We start from the raw sequence: 16808 nt of genomic DNA, 5'->3' as shown, positions 1-16808 counted from the left end.
TAATGGAAGAAATGAGGTAAAATAGCTGAACAGAAAATTTCAAAGGGAAGCTTGAGACAACAAAGTAGTATAATGAAATGTGCAAATTTCTGGAGTCAGAAAAACAGAAAGCATTTCTCAAGCTGAAAGAACTAAAGTTAATATTCATGCCTTGGGATGCAATTCTGAAGGAAACATCAAAAGAAAATGGAATGGGAAAAAAAAAAAGATGGAATGAATACAAAGAGTCACTGAATCATAAAGACTTGGTTAACATTCAAACATTTCAGTAGGTACAAATGATCAAGAACCGATGATATTTGAAGAAACTGCACTGAAGGAATTAGCAAAAAACAAGGCACCAGGAATTGATGGAATACAAATAGAAATGTTTCAACAAACTGATGCAGCATTAGAGGTGTTCACTCATGAATGTCAAGAAATCTGGAAGACAGCTACCATTCAACTGATTGGAAGAGATCCCTATTTCTGCCCATTCCAAATAAAGTTGACCCAATGGAGTGCAGAAACCATCACACAGTAGTTATCATTAATATCACATGCAAACAAAATCTGCTGGAGATACTTTAAAAATGACTGCAGCAGACAAAGAACTCCAGAAATTCACATTGGATTCAGAAGTGGTCATGGAATAAAGGATATTGTGGCTTAAGTCAGTCAAATGCCTTTGCATAGTTAATAAAGTACAACTAAGATCTTTTTTATATTCTCGGCTTTCAACCAAGAGCCACCTGTATGGTTCACAACAAATTATGGATAACATGCCAAAGAATGGATATTCCAGAACACTTAACTGTGTTCATGAGGAACCTGTACACAGACCAAGAGGCAGTCATTTGAAAAGAACAAGGGGATACTGACTGATTTAGAATCAGGAACAGCGTGTGTCAGGGTTGTATCCTTTCACCATCTTTCCTCAGTCTGTATGCAGAATAAATAATCTAAGAAACTGGATTTATACGAAGAATGTGGCATCAAGACTGGAGAAAAGACTCATTAACAACCTGCGAAATGCAGATGATACAACCTTACTTGCTAGAAGTGAAGATGATTTAAAATACTTACTGATAAAGATCAAAGACCACAGCCTTCAGAATAAATTGCCCCTTTAATATATAAAAAATGAAAATCCTCACAACCTGATCAATAAATAACATGATAAAGGAAGAAAATATTGAAGTTGTCACAGACTCCATTTTACTTGGATCCACAGTCATGGAAGAAGCAGTCAAGAAATCAAAAAACATATTGCATTAGGCAAATCTGCTACAAAAGACCTCTTTAAAGTTTTAAAAAGCAAAGATAGCACACTTTGAGGACTTAGGTGCACCTGACTGAAGGTATATGAAAGTTGCACAATTAATAAGGAAGGTCACAGAAGAATCAAGGCATTTGAATTATGGTTTTGGGGAAAAATATTGAAAGTACCACGGACTGCCAGAAAAACAAACAAATCTATGTTGGAAGGAATACAGCCAAAACTCTTACAAGTGAGAACGGCAAGACTTTGCTTCTCAAAGTTTGTATACGTTGTCAGGAGGGATTAGTCCCTGGAGAAAGACATTTTTGGTAAAGTGGTTGTTATTGTTAAGTGCCATCGAGTTGATTCCGACCCATAACAACCCTGTATAGGGTTTCCAAGGAGCAGCTGGTGAGCTTGAACCACTGACCTTCAAACGACTTTGAAGTCTACCACATTAGGCCACAGCACCACACCAAAATAGAGAAAAGACCCCCTCCCCCATGAGATGGAATAACACGGTCTCAGCAACAAAGGCTTCAAGCAGAACGATTATAAGGATGCTGCAAGTCCAGGCAGTGTTTCGTTCTTTTGTGCATCAGCTTGCTATGAGTCAGAACTGACTTGGTGGGACCTATCAACAAACACTTGGGCTCCGAAGGGCCAAGAAAGATTCATGACTACCAGCAGACCAATTTTAGCTATTCCATTTCTTAAATAGCTAATAATGTGAAAAACACCACTTGGAAAAAGGCTCCAACTCTAAATACCACCGATGACAAGGAATATAGAGGAATGTTTAACTCCTATTTCCAATGGTTGGTTGGTGGTGTGCTGTGGAGTTGGTTCCGACTCATAATGACCCTGCATAGGGTTTCCGAGGCTGTAAATCTTTATGGGAGCAGAAAGCCTCATTTTTCTCCCATGGAACAGCTGGTAGGTTCGAACTGCTGACCTTGTGGTTAGTAGTTCAACTTATAACCACTATGTCACCAGAGCTCCTTCTAGTTTCTAATAGCTGTTTAATAAACAGATTGGTCAGAGTTACCCTATAACCAAGTTGTGTTCCATTTGGAATCTTTCTTGATTGTTGTCATCATGTTGTGTGTTATAGAATTTTTTCCAACTTATAGTGATCTTGTGTAATGTTTCTGAGAGTGGATGGTGGGTTTGAACTGCTGACTTTGTGGTTAACAGTCCGGTGCTTATCCTTATAGGGCCATACCAGGGTTCACTGTCACCCTTAAAATCCAAGCGATAAGACTTTCTCATCGGGGTGAATGACTCAAGAGAAGTCTCTTTGGTGCTTGAAGAATCCAAAGTCCCTGGCCCTGACTATAGACTCATTCAAATTACAGACAGTCCCTGGGTGACAAACATCAGACTCATGGACAATTTGTCCTTACCCTTTATTGTTATATATATTTGCCCTGACGTTGAAATGACTGACCCAATCTCTATTTGTGACAAATTCTTTATGAAATCACTTTCACTTGCTGCATGTGCAGCTTTTAAATCAATGTGCATCTGCAGCTTTGAACTTTTTCTTACACTAAAAAGCCTGCTGTCAATTCCATCCTGACTCCTAGTGACTTTAATAGGACACAGCAGAACTGCCCCTTAGGGTTTCTATAGCTTTAAATCTTTAAAGAAGACAAAAATCCTCACTACTGGACCAATAAACAACACCCACATAAATGGAGAAAAGATTGAAGTTGTCAAAGACTTCATTTTGCTTGGATCAACCATCAACACTCATTGAGTCAGGAGCCAAGAAATCAAACAAATCTGCTGCACAAGACCTCTTTAAAGTGTTCAAGAGCAAAGATGTCAGTTTGCAGACTAGGATGCCCTTGACCCAAGCCATGGTATTTGCAATAGCATCGTATACATATATATGAAAGTTGGACAATGAATAAGGAAGACCACAGAATTGATGCATTTGAGTTATGGTGTTGGAGGAGAATATTAAAAGTACCACAGACTGCCAAAAGAACTAATCTGTATTGGAAAAAGTACAGCCAGAATGTTCCTTGGAAGCCAGGATGGCCAGACTTTGTCTCTTATACTTTGGACATATTGTCAGGAGGGACCAGTCCTTGGAGAAGGATCTCATGTTTGGTAAAGTGAAGGGTCAGAGAAAAAGAGGAAGATCCCCAACGAGATGGATTGGCAAAGTGACAGCAGCAGTGTGCTCAAACATAGCAATGACTGTGAGTTTGGTGCAGAACCCAGGCAGCAATTTGTTCTATTGTGTATAAGGTCACTATGAGTCGGCACTGACTCAATGGCTCCTAACAACAACAAATCTTTAGGGAAGCAGACTGCCACATCTATCTTCTGCAGAGCAGCTGATGGGTTTGAACAGCCAACCTATCAGTTGAGGCTGAGCACTTTAGCCACTGTGCCACCAGGTTTGCTTTCTTGCACTAAAATAAAACTATATAAGAACTGTTTGTATCTGTTAAGACTTACCTACAAATCTGACTTAAAGAGTTAGAGACACACTTAGGAACAGCTTATAACCTGGAGACTGTATTGTAAATTACACCCAATAGCAAAAAGCTGTTAGGGTGATGTTTTAGGAGACTAATTCACATGATTGTAAATGATGCCCCAGAGTCTAGATATTTGGGTGATGTTTTAGTACACTGAGTCCTTAGCCTCTTTTTAGAACTTCAGCCTCATTTGGCAACTGATGCCTCTTGGGGAGCAAAATTACTGACATCATTAAAACCACATCAAGTAATCACTTTATTATAATTGTTAACATAAATAACTGTAGTAAATACGTACAGAGTGATAGATTTCTTCTTGATAATGCGAGGGAGTCATTCAGGTTTGAGATACAAAATCAGGACAATATCTATTAGTATGGCAAGGCACATATCAATACTTTACTTGGGCATGTTTGATTTGCTTTTGGTTTAACGTATCCCATATTTGAACTGGAGTCCTGGTGTGGTGCTGTAGGATGAACACAGGACCACAAGGTTGTTTGACTGGCAAGGTCGGTGGTTCAAGGTCAACAAGAGTTGGGACTCACTTGACAGCACTTAACATATCTGAACTCTACACAAGCAGCTGTGTTCCAAAAACGTCAGTCATACTATAATCCTGGTGTGGTGCTGTCGGTTAATGTGCTGGATGGCAAAGTTGGTTTGAACCTCAAGGTTGGCGGTTCCAGCTCACCAGCCACTCCTTGGAAACCTTATACAGGGTCATTATGGGTTGGAACTGACGTGATGGAACTTAACAACATAACAGGTAGGTCTAAATGATGATGGGAGTCACCTGCGATGGCTGATAGTTTTCTGCTTTCCTCTGCTTCCCTTCCTGCCACCAGTAAAGTCTGTTCTTGTGAAACATACAGTTGTTAAAATGGAAAACAAGAAAGGGGCATGGGAATAAACATGAAGCAGTTCCTCTTTGGAAGTTTGTTGTTGTTGTTGTTGTTATATGCCGTGGAGTTGGTTTCCACTCATAGTGACCCTGTACAAGGTTTCCGAGGCTGTAGATCTTTAGGGGAGCAGAACGCCTCATCTTTCTCCCGCGAAACAGCTGGTAGTTTCGAACTGCTGACCTTGAGGTTCACAGCCTCACTACACTTCATTTGACTAATATTCTCCCCTCACCTTCCCAATAATAACAGAAGACCTAACCCGTCCAGACAGATTACCATAATATAATGATTGAAAAGAAAATATAGTGTAATACAAAGAGGTCTAAATAGCTGTCAGTGGAGGTAAAAAAACAAATGACCATTTTCACGAATTTACCCATGTAAAACACAACTGTGGTAATGTTGGCAAGTCTCACCAGCCTGCTTTAAATTTGTGACATGAAATAATGCTACGTAATTGAGTCTTAATGCCCCCAAATATATCTTATTTATTTTTTATAGAATATCAGCATTTAAAGGTTTCTATTTATGTGTGCAAGTGCTTTATAAATTACTTGAAACAAAACAAAACCAAAAAATCTGACTACTACTAATCGGCAGTTACAACGCACTAGTTTCAGTTTCAACAATTAAATGCCTTTTTGGTGGACTCCTGCTGCTATGTGAGTTAGCTCTAGGCTATTAAAGCAGAGTCCGGGCAGAATCATGTGATCTTATACTTAGTGCAAAACTAAGGACTCTGAAGCAAAGGGCTCTGCCCACAATTCCTAGCCTGTTTACCAGACTGCAAACCAGACTGACTGCTGGAACATTATGAAGCCTGTGGGTTTCCCCTTCCCCCTTCCACCAAGTACTGGTTTTGCCTTTTACAAGTGTAGATGTGAAAAAACAGTATTACAGAGCCCTCTGCAGGTCAGAAGTTTTGCTGACGCTTACCAGCCTGACTTCTTTGATTGGCAGTAGTACTAAGTGGGGTGGGGAGGGAAACAGAAGACTCCAACCTCATATCAGATCTCACTGCAAAGTTGTTTCTCATAAGGCTTGAATGTCAGACGTGATTCCACCAGGCTGACACTGGCTTTTCTAAAGAACTCATTAAAAAAAAAAAAAAAAAAAGTAACAGTACTATCTGATCATTTAGAGCATGCTGCTTTGATAGAAAATTTTCTGTAGGCTCCTGGGAATTCTTCATAATGCATTATGGAAAAGTGTAATGAACTGTACCACCTAAATTGTTTTTAAGTGCCATAGAATCGGTTCTGACTTGTATCAACCCGGTATAGGGTTTCCAAGCAGCAGGAGGCTGACCTTAGCAGTTCAATGCTTATCCTACAGTGCCACACCAGGACTCTATCACCTAAATTATCATCACAATACTCCTTAGAGTCATCCTGGAAGATGAAGGGGCTGTGGAGAGAGTTCACTCAGAAATATAATTTCTAACTTATCTGGGCTTTAGAGACCTGGTGCAGGGAAGACGAAACGAGAAATTACATGATTTCCTCAGCCAATGCTTCATTCTAATGAATGAAGTGTGTTCCTAGCATATTTTAGTGAAATTCCCATATTTTAGCGAACAGAGTGTAAATTTTTGCAGGGCATTTCATTTTGTGTGTTATAAACTTTTGGGGTGAATGGATATAAATACTGAAATACAGTCATATGTAAAGATAAAAAAATAAAAAAAGCTCTTCTTTTCATTTAGGTGGTACTTTTCAAACCACATTTTATGTTGGTTACACAGTATTCTTGAAGTCAGCAAAATAACCAACAACGTTTAATATAAAGGACATTTTTACATAATATTTTCAAGTCAGCAAAAGTAGTAGCAACTTTCAATAGCGGGTACTTTTTTTCATAATAGTCGAGAGGGTATTAAAAAGAGGAAGCATTTGACCAAAATATTTCCTTTAATTGAGTTTAATCTGTGCCAGGTAACTGATAAACCTCCTGAAGCACCTTGAGATACATGCTTCTAACAACTCGCAAAGGTGCCAGTCCTGTTTACTCAAAGTTCCTCTCCCTGCCAGTGAAATGTTATGGTCAACTTGCCAGGAAGCCAGGGTAAGTAAGTGATATGAAAAATAACTTTAGATACTGTAGATGTTAAAAGTCCTATTCACAGCACTCCTAAACTGTTCACAGGATCTGCTTAAAAGATCTGAAAATAACTTTAGATACTGTAGATGTTAAAAGTCCTATTCACAGCACTCCTAAACTGTTCACAGGATCTGCTTAAGAGATCTGTAGGGAGTTTAAGGAGCCTACGTCTAAAAAATCAGCTTATGAAAACCCTATGGTTCACAAAGGTTGGAAATTGGACATTCCTTTAGGCATGGGCTCACCATGAATGAGTCAGAGCACAACTTGCAGGTAGTTAACACCAGTAACAATGGTCTCATGGTAAGGACCAAGGCTGAAGTTGTCTGCAGGAAATCTCAAGATGATCTCAGCTGTTCCTTTGGGCTCTGGAGATATCCTAACTAGCCAAGTGCCCAGTGTGTGGCTGGTTGGCCTATCTGACTGCTGCTTTTCCCATGGGCACTCTCTCTCTCAGTGGTGGAGGGTTTTCTTGTCTCCTTTATTCGCAGTGTAGACAGAACCGGCGTGTCCTTAGGATAATGTCAGCACAAGGTTTTGGTTCCAGTGCAACAACTCTTCTCAATGAAAATAAAAAATTGTAATGTCAAGTTTTCAGATTTGTTGAATTCGGAAACAAGTGCTCTCAGCATGAACTCTCAACAAGCCAAAGTTAAAGAGGGGCAGCTGCTAGCTCCCAGAGAATCGTCTTCACACATCCCACACCAACCTTCCAGGGTTGAATGTCAGAAGTGACTCCACCAGGCCTGGAATCTGGCTGCCAGAGCCAGCCTCCTCCACTCAGCTTATCTCCCACTGGGTGAGGCTGTGGTCCACTCGCACGCTTTGCAGCAGATGTTGGGCACCCCATGAACAGGAGCACAACCGGGCCTGGCGCCACCAGTGTTTATAGTCATTCCTCTGCTCCAGCTCCCCGCCCCAGGCTCCCGCCTGTCCTGTTGGAATGAACATAACTCCCACCCATATCTGAGCGCAGACTTAGCCTACCAGGCTAAGTGACAGGTGATGAGGATTAAGCCAAGTGTATTTGCATATCCCCAGCATGGCGAGGGAAATTAACACCATGGTGACATGATTTAGGGGCGAAACCTAAATCTCAGAAAACCCTAGACCAATTTTTGAGCACCAGGAGAAAGTGCAAGATGTAAAATGCAAGACATCTGGCATGATGGCAAGTCCAGAGCCAAAGGAAGAAACAAAGTGATGAATTGATTTCAGTCTAGAGTATTTAAAATTCACCCACAAATTATGAGCAGGCTTTATTCTTGGGCATAAGAAACATCATCTTTGCCTCATTCTTGTTCGATTGGGTGGGTGGGCGCTCAGTATCAATATTGTTTTCTTATAGCCTAGGAGTCCTGGTGTGGCGCTGTGGATTAATGCACCAGACTGCAAAGCCATTTGAATTTCAAGGTTGGTGGTTCAAACTCACCAGCTGCTCCTTGGAAACCCTACATAGGGTCGCTATGGGTCAGAACCGACTCGACAGCATTTAGCAACAACAACAACAACAGTCCAAAGTCTCCACCCCAACTCACTGCTGAAAATCTACCTGAAGGCAAATCCAGACATGTCACTTACAGGTTTGTCCCCAGAGAAGACAAAAACACCCATCCTCCAGCTACATCTGTCTAACTGTACCTACAAATGCTCTCTCAATGAGGAATTTCAGAAACTCCACATTTTACAGAATGCTTCCAGGATACATCAGACCATGGAAGCATTTTCAAACTCTCTCACAAAGGTTAAGCAAATGATAAAAGAACGAATTAGTATTTATGAGGAATATTTTCATCTTTCTAAAGCCGGTTCCTCTCGGGAAAGACAAGAAGAGATTTCCTTTTTTAAAATTATTATTTAAGACAACTGTGTCATCAGTTGTGGAATCAGGCAACTAACGGTATTTCAAAATCTGCTGTCACATGAAGGTACCTAGACAAATGGATACCATTAAAAGTTTCTTTCCATCTCATGAGCCCAATAAGGTACTGGATTGCTTTCGCTAGCTAAATCTCTGTTAAGATGCTCTAGCTTACTTCCCCCAACGGAATAATAGATCATTTGTGTGTGAAGGGGCTTCGGGAAAAATAATGGAATTTTTCCACGAACTTTTTGAGGTCCACTCATAGGTCAAGATCACACTTTCTGCTGGTAGAACACGAGGGTGGACCTAGTTGTTGTTGTTAAGTGACGCTCAGTCAGTTTCGACTCACAGCGATCCGGTATAGGATCTGAGGCTGTAACTCTTTGCAGGAGCAGAAAAGTGCTCTATTGTAACGAAAGGGAAATTTTGAGGGGTGTCATAATTTGAATGCCCCAGTCTCATTCTCATCTCTCATTCTTATCCAGCATCTGTATCTGTCATCCAGTATCTGTTAATACTGAACTCCGGATCCTTACAACAAAGGCAAGGGTGCAGATTGGAAAAATCTGACAAGACTCATTTTATAGACAAAGACTCAGGATTCTCGCCCTGGATGACGGATGACAGAGGCAGTGTTTTTGGAGAATGCTGTTGTTGTTAGGCACTGTTGAGTTGGTACCGACTCATAACGGCCTTATGGATAACAGAACAAAGTACTGCCCAGTTGTACAAACTCACAATTGTTGTTAAGCTTTAGCCCATTGCTGCTGCCAATCTATCTAGTTGGGGGGAGGTCTTCTTTTTTGCTGACTCTGCACTAGACCAAGAATGATGTCCTCCAGGGACTCGTCCTTACTGTTAATATGTTGGAAGTATGAGAGAAGTTTGACCATTTTGGCTGCTAAAGAGCATTCTGGCTGTACTTCTTTTAACACAGATTTGTTTGTTCTTCTGGCAGTCTAATGGTACTTTTGGAGAAGGAGTTAGGAAATCCTTCCAGTCCCTTTCATGCTGGGGATTAGAGATTCAGCAGAATTTAAGCTTTGTGATAGGAGGAAGACAATGAACCGTTACTGAAGTGGGTACCTGCCACAGCATTCGTATCATGGAAAGACAGCAATCCTGCCTTGTACTCTTCTTTAGCAGATCACACTGTGGGTTCTTAGAGGACAGAATGTCTTCTCAGGGAAGGCCACATTTCATAACCAACACGCTTCTCCTTTACATCTTCATGGCATTGTGAGGCTTGCCCACTCGGGAGGATTTCTGGCCAGGTTCAGGCAATTGAGATTCTCCCTACGATTCCCAAGATGTTGAAGGAGGCAGGTGGAGTACTTGGAGTTAAGGAGATGAGGAGAATCACCCATGGAGTCTCCACAGTCTCTCTCTAGAGCATCTATGCACAGTATTCACTATAGAGGTGAACAAAGAATCTCAGCAGTGGGAGGGTCCTAAGAGACTTGTGTAAGAACATAATATAGGCTCCAGAACCTTCCTGCTGCCATTTGGAATCCCAGTTTGATCATCTCTCCCCTCTGTGTGACCACAGGCAAGTTTCTCTACAGCTCTGCGTCTTAATACTTAATCTGTGAAACAGTGATCATAGTAACTTCCTTCTAGGATTGTTTAAATATTACATGATATGTTCTTGCTGTGTATGGTCGGGTAATTTCCGACTCATAGTGAACACGTATGGGGTTTTTGAGGACCAGTTTTGGTGGGTTTGAACTGCCGATCTTGCGGTTACCAGTCCAGTGCTTATCCTAGAGCAGAATTCCAGGGCTCATTAAATGATATAATACACAAAAAAGCTCTTTGAACAATCTCTGACTCTCTTTACATATACATACACACACACACACACACACACACACACACACAGAGTAAGTGCTCAACATATGCACTGCAATTACTATCACAGCACAACACTTGGCCTTCCACATGTAGGAAATTTTAATGTCCACCCCCGACTTTTTAAACTAAACTATAAACTTTCTGAGAGTAGGGGTCATGGTGCATGGAGTCATTAATCAGTTATTTTTTGTTTTAATAATGCTCAGTTTTGCATTTGTAGAAAAGTTACAAAAATAGATGACCTATAATGGTAGATGGGACATTATTGCGCAAGGGCTTCTGGGTCCTCAGCACTCTTTCCATTATTCGAAATGTTAATTATTATTCTACATGAAAGCCAGAAGCAAGGGTTTCTTCCCCTGAATCAATTTTCAGGGGCCCTACAACTGAAAGTCCTCATGTCACATGGTCTTGATAAAAAGCAACAATAATTGAAATCTACAAAGCCCACATGCAACATGAGGTCATACAACATTGCGTCAACATGCTTGCATTATTACTTGAATAGTTCACTTATATTTAACTGTGTATTTACTGAAAAGTAACACAGATTTGTAGCAAATTACAACAAATGGCATGTGACTGCAATACTTAAAATGTTCAGATGATTTTGAACAGAAGGATTTATTTTCTTCTTGTAGCCTTTGGAAGTGTGGACCTATCTCTGGTTTCAGTTAGGCAACAGTCTTCGGCCCACATTTTCTGGTACATTTGAAACTGTTGAACAATGAAAAGTAAAAACATGGAATTGCTAGTGCAGCTTAAGCCTAATGCAGATATAAACACAGTTAATAGCACTTTATTCAGGTTCAGCTTTATTGTTCTTAACTCTCATAGTAATTCTGAATCACATTGCATTAACAAATTTTTATAAGGTTCCCAATGGAAAGCCAGTTGCAGGCAAGGCCTTTTATGACTCTAACTCAAGAATGTCCCAGGAAATCTCAGAATTACCTTCCAACAAAGAAGAAAACAGAATTGTTAAAAGCTTGCTTTTGTTAACTTCTAATTTGGTGTGCTTTAAAGCAAACGAATTATTTCCCTCTTTCTTAGTGTTTGTTCCCTCTATCCCACAACTATTGTGCAAATGCCTTCCTTCACTTACAGACTTTTTAACAAGCAGTTAGCACCAGGAAGGGCAGGGAAAACCTTCACCTGGAGGCTGGGTCTAAACATGGAAGGGGGGGAAGCGGGATTCAAGATATGATATGAATTGGCAAACTCAGTTTTCTTGCAACTTTTAAGTATCTCTTCTAAAAAATATACCCCTCTAGATTACTCTTCCAAACTTATAAAGCAGTCTTCTAGGAGCCAAGCAGTTTAGAGGAGCTGTTACATTCTGTTTTATGATTTATTTACTCAGCGGTTAAAATATTTCCCTGTGATTTAGGGTGGGGTGGCTCCAGTGGGCAGCCAGGCAGTGCCCAGTGGCTTGTGGGATGGCCAGCACTTGGAGTGCTGTGGCCAGCAGAGGGAGGGAGCAGAAGTGGCAGCCACCCTGAAAGCTCTGGTGGCCAGCAGTCCAGGGAGTGTGGCCAGCAGTCGTGTGGAGAGGATCCAAGTTCATGGCAGGGAGTGTGGGCTATTCTGGAATCTTCAATAAAAGCACTCAGACAGGACAGGGTCCACTTTGGAAGGACCACTTTTAATAAACAGTATACTACCCACAAAAAGTTACTTAGATTGCCAGTTTCAAGCCCTTTTAGCTTATTGACTGTAAGCAAAAGTTGTAGGTGGAAGGGCATAGTGACAGAGTGTGAGTTTAGGCAGAGCCGTTTGACCTTAGGCAAGTGTTATAACCTCTTGTGTTACAGTTTCTGGTGGGTCATATGAAGCTCCTACCTGCATGGCACAGAAATGCTGTGAGGGGTAAATGAGATCATGTATATACACCTACCAGTCAAGTGCATCATCAAATCAAATAACCAACAATGGCAGTGTTACTATTATTCCTAAGGAAGTACAATAATAGTTCTCTAAATGCAGATAACGTACCAATCCAAAACCCAAACCCATCGAGTTGATTCTGATTCTTAGTGACCCTATATCGGATTTCCGAGACTATAAACCTTTATAAGAGTAGACATTCTCATTTTTTTCCAGCGGAGCGGCTGCTGGGTTTGAACTGGCAACCTTGTAAGTTAACAGCCCAGTGCTTGTACTACAGCATCACCCCCTTAAAAGAAAAGGACTGGAATAACAGTGACCAAAATATCAAGTGGCTATCTCTCTGAGGAATGGGATTGCAGATTCTTCCTTCTTTTCTGTAATGAATATATATATATACATACATACATACATATATTTTAATTGAGTGAAAGTCACATAACATAAAATGCACCCTCCTGTTGTTTAAAGAAAAAAAAAATGTTTTTATTGTGTATCGAATGAAGGTTTACTGACTAGATTATCAGTTTTACAGTCAACAAATTATATACTTTGTTTCCTTGTCCATGAATGCAATCCCCTCCATACAACAACAGTTATCTGGCTTTTCCATTCCATCTACCTTCCCTTCCCTTCTCAACTCTGTCCTTTGGAAAATGTTGCCTTTTTGATTTTGCCTATATGGCAAGCATATCTCACTAGTGTTGTTGACCCCTGCCCCCCATACTTGTATACTTATCTACTACTTGACTGAAAATTAGGCCACGAGGGTAAGGAAGTTCCATTTCAGATCCGAAGCCTGGTCAAGGGCCATAGTATAGTCTCAGGTTCCTCCAGTCTGTCTTTTTTTGTTTGTTTTTTAATAAGTTCGAGTTTTGTTCCACATTTTCTCCCACTCCATCCGGGACCCTCTAATGTGATACCTTTCAGAGCAGTTGGTAGTGCTAGCCAGGTATACTGTCTAGTTCTTCTGGTCTCAGATTCTTTAAGACTGATGTTCACGTGTTCCATGAGTCCATTGGACTAATTGATCCCAAGCCTCTCTCTTCAATTCTCATCAGTCTTCTTTCTTCTGCCTATGGGGAGACCAATAGCTGCACCTTGCATGGCTGCTCATGAGCTTTCAAGATCCCAGATGCAGGATGTAGAACACTGTCTTTGAGGCCCAAGTTGTGCCAATTGACATGGTATCCCCTGAGACTATGGTCCGCAGTCCCAGCAACTTGTTGCCTTAAGATATTTGAATAACATCTAAGAAGTTTTCATCATTTTGCCTGCAGGAGCTCTGGTAGAGTGGTGGTTACAAGTTGGACTGTTAACCTCAAGGTCAGCAGTTGAAAATAGCAGTTGTTCCAAGGGAGAAAGACGAGGCTTTCTGCTCCCGTAAAGATTTACAGCCTCAGAAACCCTATGCAGGGTTGTTATGAGTCAGAACAAACTCCACGGCACAACACCACCATCATGGGCCACACCACTCTAATAGTTGTGTTTTTAGGAAAGGTAAATACTCGTGTAATATTCTTTTTCAAACTCATGTATTTGTGGGATATAAAAATATATATATATACACCCCACTCTTCCCGATTAGCCATCCAGCCTATGTCTCAATCTACGTATGTACGCACAGAACACTGTCGTTCCAAGCAACTAACTGCTATCCACCCTTTATACCATGCATACCTCCCTGTGTCTTTACCAATTTTCACCCTTTTAAAATGATCAATTTAGTAACACTTAGTACACTTACACTTAGAATGTTGTGCAACTAAAGAAACACTATACCCATTAAGCAGTTACATGTATTATGTACAGTCAAAACAAAGCTATTAAAATCGTAAATTGTGTCTTTCATGAAAGTACATTTAAAGGACCACAGAAAGATCTTGGACAGAATGGGAGAAAATGTAGAACAAAATTCAGAATCACAAAAAGACCAGCTTCACTGGTTTAACAAAGACTGGTCCTTAGACACCTTTCAGCCAACAATGGACAAAGCTGTAAAGTGAATAGCAACCCCAGTGAGGGATGTGTTCCTCTAAACAATCAATCATTGGAGACCAAAGGAGCAACATTTGCCCTAAAACAAAGCCCAGAAGGCAAGAAGGAATGGAAAGAAGGAACCCAGGGTAAGTGGGAAGGATTATGTTACACTTAGAGGATTGCAACTAATGTTGTGAAACAAACGGTGAATAGAAAACCAAGTTTTCTGTAGACTTTCATCCAAACCACAGTAAATTAAAAAAAGAAAAAGAAAAAACCATTTTTGAAATAGCTCTAAAGAAGAACAAGACGAGAGGTCACTGGGAACCTAGCCATTTGTTTTCCCAGGCAGCACACCTGGACCTTTCCAACCTCGTCCCGGGTTTCTCCCAAGAACACAGTGACTACTCAGTGTAAGGCTTGGTAGAAGGTAGTTTCGTCTTGGCTGTGTTGCCGAGACCTCCACTCAGGACGGCTCCCCCTCCCCGGGCCGCTCCCCTCTTGCCCACGAGCCCCCTCAGACCTAATACCGTGGGGTGACGTGAGAGCAGGCCCGGGGAGGGTAGTTACTGCTGAGGAGCTGCGGTCGCGATCACGGTGAGATGATAGAGGTACTGACAACTGGTGTAGCTCAGAAACCTCTCCACCAGCTGAATGCCCTACTGGAACAGGATGTAGAAGTCAGCAAGAGGTCTTCGGCTTGAGACTAATTGCGTCTGCTCATGATAATGGCTTCAGAATGACTTCAAGGTTAAGAGACTTTGAAATAAAAGATCTAACTCAATTCTTTAGCTTTGACACGGAAACATTTTCTCTAACTGTGAATTTACTGGACAGGTTTCTGTCCAAAATGAAGGTACAGTTCAAGCACCTTGGATGTGTAGGACTCAGCTGCTTCTACTTGAGTGTGAAATCAATGGAAGAGAGGAATGTCCCACTGGCAAGTGACTTGATTCGAATAAGCCAGTATAATAAGTTCACGGTTTCTGACTTGATGAGAATGGAAAAGATTGTATTGGAGAAGGTGTGTTGGAAAGTTACAGCTGCTACTGCCTTTCAGTTTCTGCAACTCTGTTATTCACTCATTCAAGAGAGCTTACCATATGAATGGAGAAATAGCCTTATTTTTGAAAGACTAGAAGCTCAACTTAAGGCATGCCACTGCAGGGTCAGATTTTCTAAAGCAAAGCCCTCTGTGTTTTCACTATCTACCACTGCATTGGAGATCCAATCACAGAAGTGTACACAATTAACAGAAAAACTAGAATGTCTTCAGAAACATTCCAAGATAAATGGCAGAGATTTGACCTTCTGGCAAGAACTCGTCTCCAAGTATATAACAGAATATTCATCAAACAAATGTTCCAAATCAAATGTTCAGAAGCTCAAATGGATTGTTTCTGAACGAACAGCAAGGCAGTTGAACATAGTTACTATAGGATAACACACCTTCCAACAATTGCTGAAGCAGTCCCTTAATCGGATTATTACCGCAACAAAAACTTCTTCTCTGAAGCCTTTCTCTACAACCCTCAGCAATGGAATTCATAGTTAGAATGGATTTAAACTGTGAAACCTCAAAACGTCTCAACTCAATTTGTTCTCGGATTAGGGAAACTGACTACTTAATATCATGCTATAGTGGAATTATATTTAGACTTGAGTTCACCTGTGATGCATACAAATCAAAGCTAAGAATATAAATGTGAAACTGTAATTATAAGCCTGGGGTGGTAAACTGTGAATCTTTATTTTTAACACTGACTTAAATTTCTAAATTGAAACAATATGTTTAGGTGGTATTGAAATAGTAACCTATATAAGCTAAGTCATCTTAAGTGTGATTATATTATGAGGCTTACATCAAAACCGATTATTTTACAAATACACTTTTAAGACATATGAAGGATTACCATTCAAGACAGGATAAATGGTTTCTTGGCATCTATGATGCAAGTACATAATACAGATATGTGGACTTCATTGCTATCTAGCAATTATAGTTGAAAGCTTTTTTATATAAAACAAAAATAGACGGTAAGTCTGACACACTCATTATCTTCAATAGATTTTCTAGAGAAGAGGAGATACTTGTATTCATGATTTAAAGTTTTTTTTATACAGAATGTACTGCCTCAATCTAGTCCCATTGAGAATCAAAATTGCCTTACCCTAATTAATGCAAATTCAGGTTAGATTTAACATCCCAGAAATTTTTACTAAGGACTTTTTATAAAACTGCCATTTCCTCTTAGAATTTTGTGTAAAAGGAACAAAGTATATTCTACTAAATGCCCCTACTGTGCTAAAATGAGTGTCCTGGTGTGGCACTGTAAGGTAAGAACTGGACTGCTAACCACAAGGTCAGTTATTCAAACCCACAAGCCGCTCCTGGGAAACCCTCTATAGGGTCGCTGTGAGTTAGAACCAACTCGATGGCACTTAACAAGTGTGCCAAAATAAAATCTTAGCAAAGTAAG

General features: G+C 40.5%; 2 pseudogenes; one reads left to right on the top strand and one right to left on the bottom strand.

Moving 5' to 3' along the window:
* LOC102837744 overlaps nucleotides 1-16808 on the bottom strand; it is a 471778-nt pseudogene that overhangs the window by 96666 nt on the left and 358304 nt on the right.
* Nucleotides 14931-15807, top strand: LOC102837369 (annotated as a pseudogene).

The sequence above is a fragment of the Chrysochloris asiatica genome, unplaced genomic scaffold, assembly GCF_000296735.1.
Source record: "Chrysochloris asiatica unplaced genomic scaffold, ChrAsi1.0 scaffold00006, whole genome shotgun sequence".
NCBI classification, from domain to species: domain Eukaryota; kingdom Metazoa; phylum Chordata; class Mammalia; order Afrosoricida; family Chrysochloridae; genus Chrysochloris; species Chrysochloris asiatica.
The sequence above is the reverse complement of the archived record's forward strand: the minus strand, read 5'-3'. Positions and strand labels throughout refer to the sequence as shown.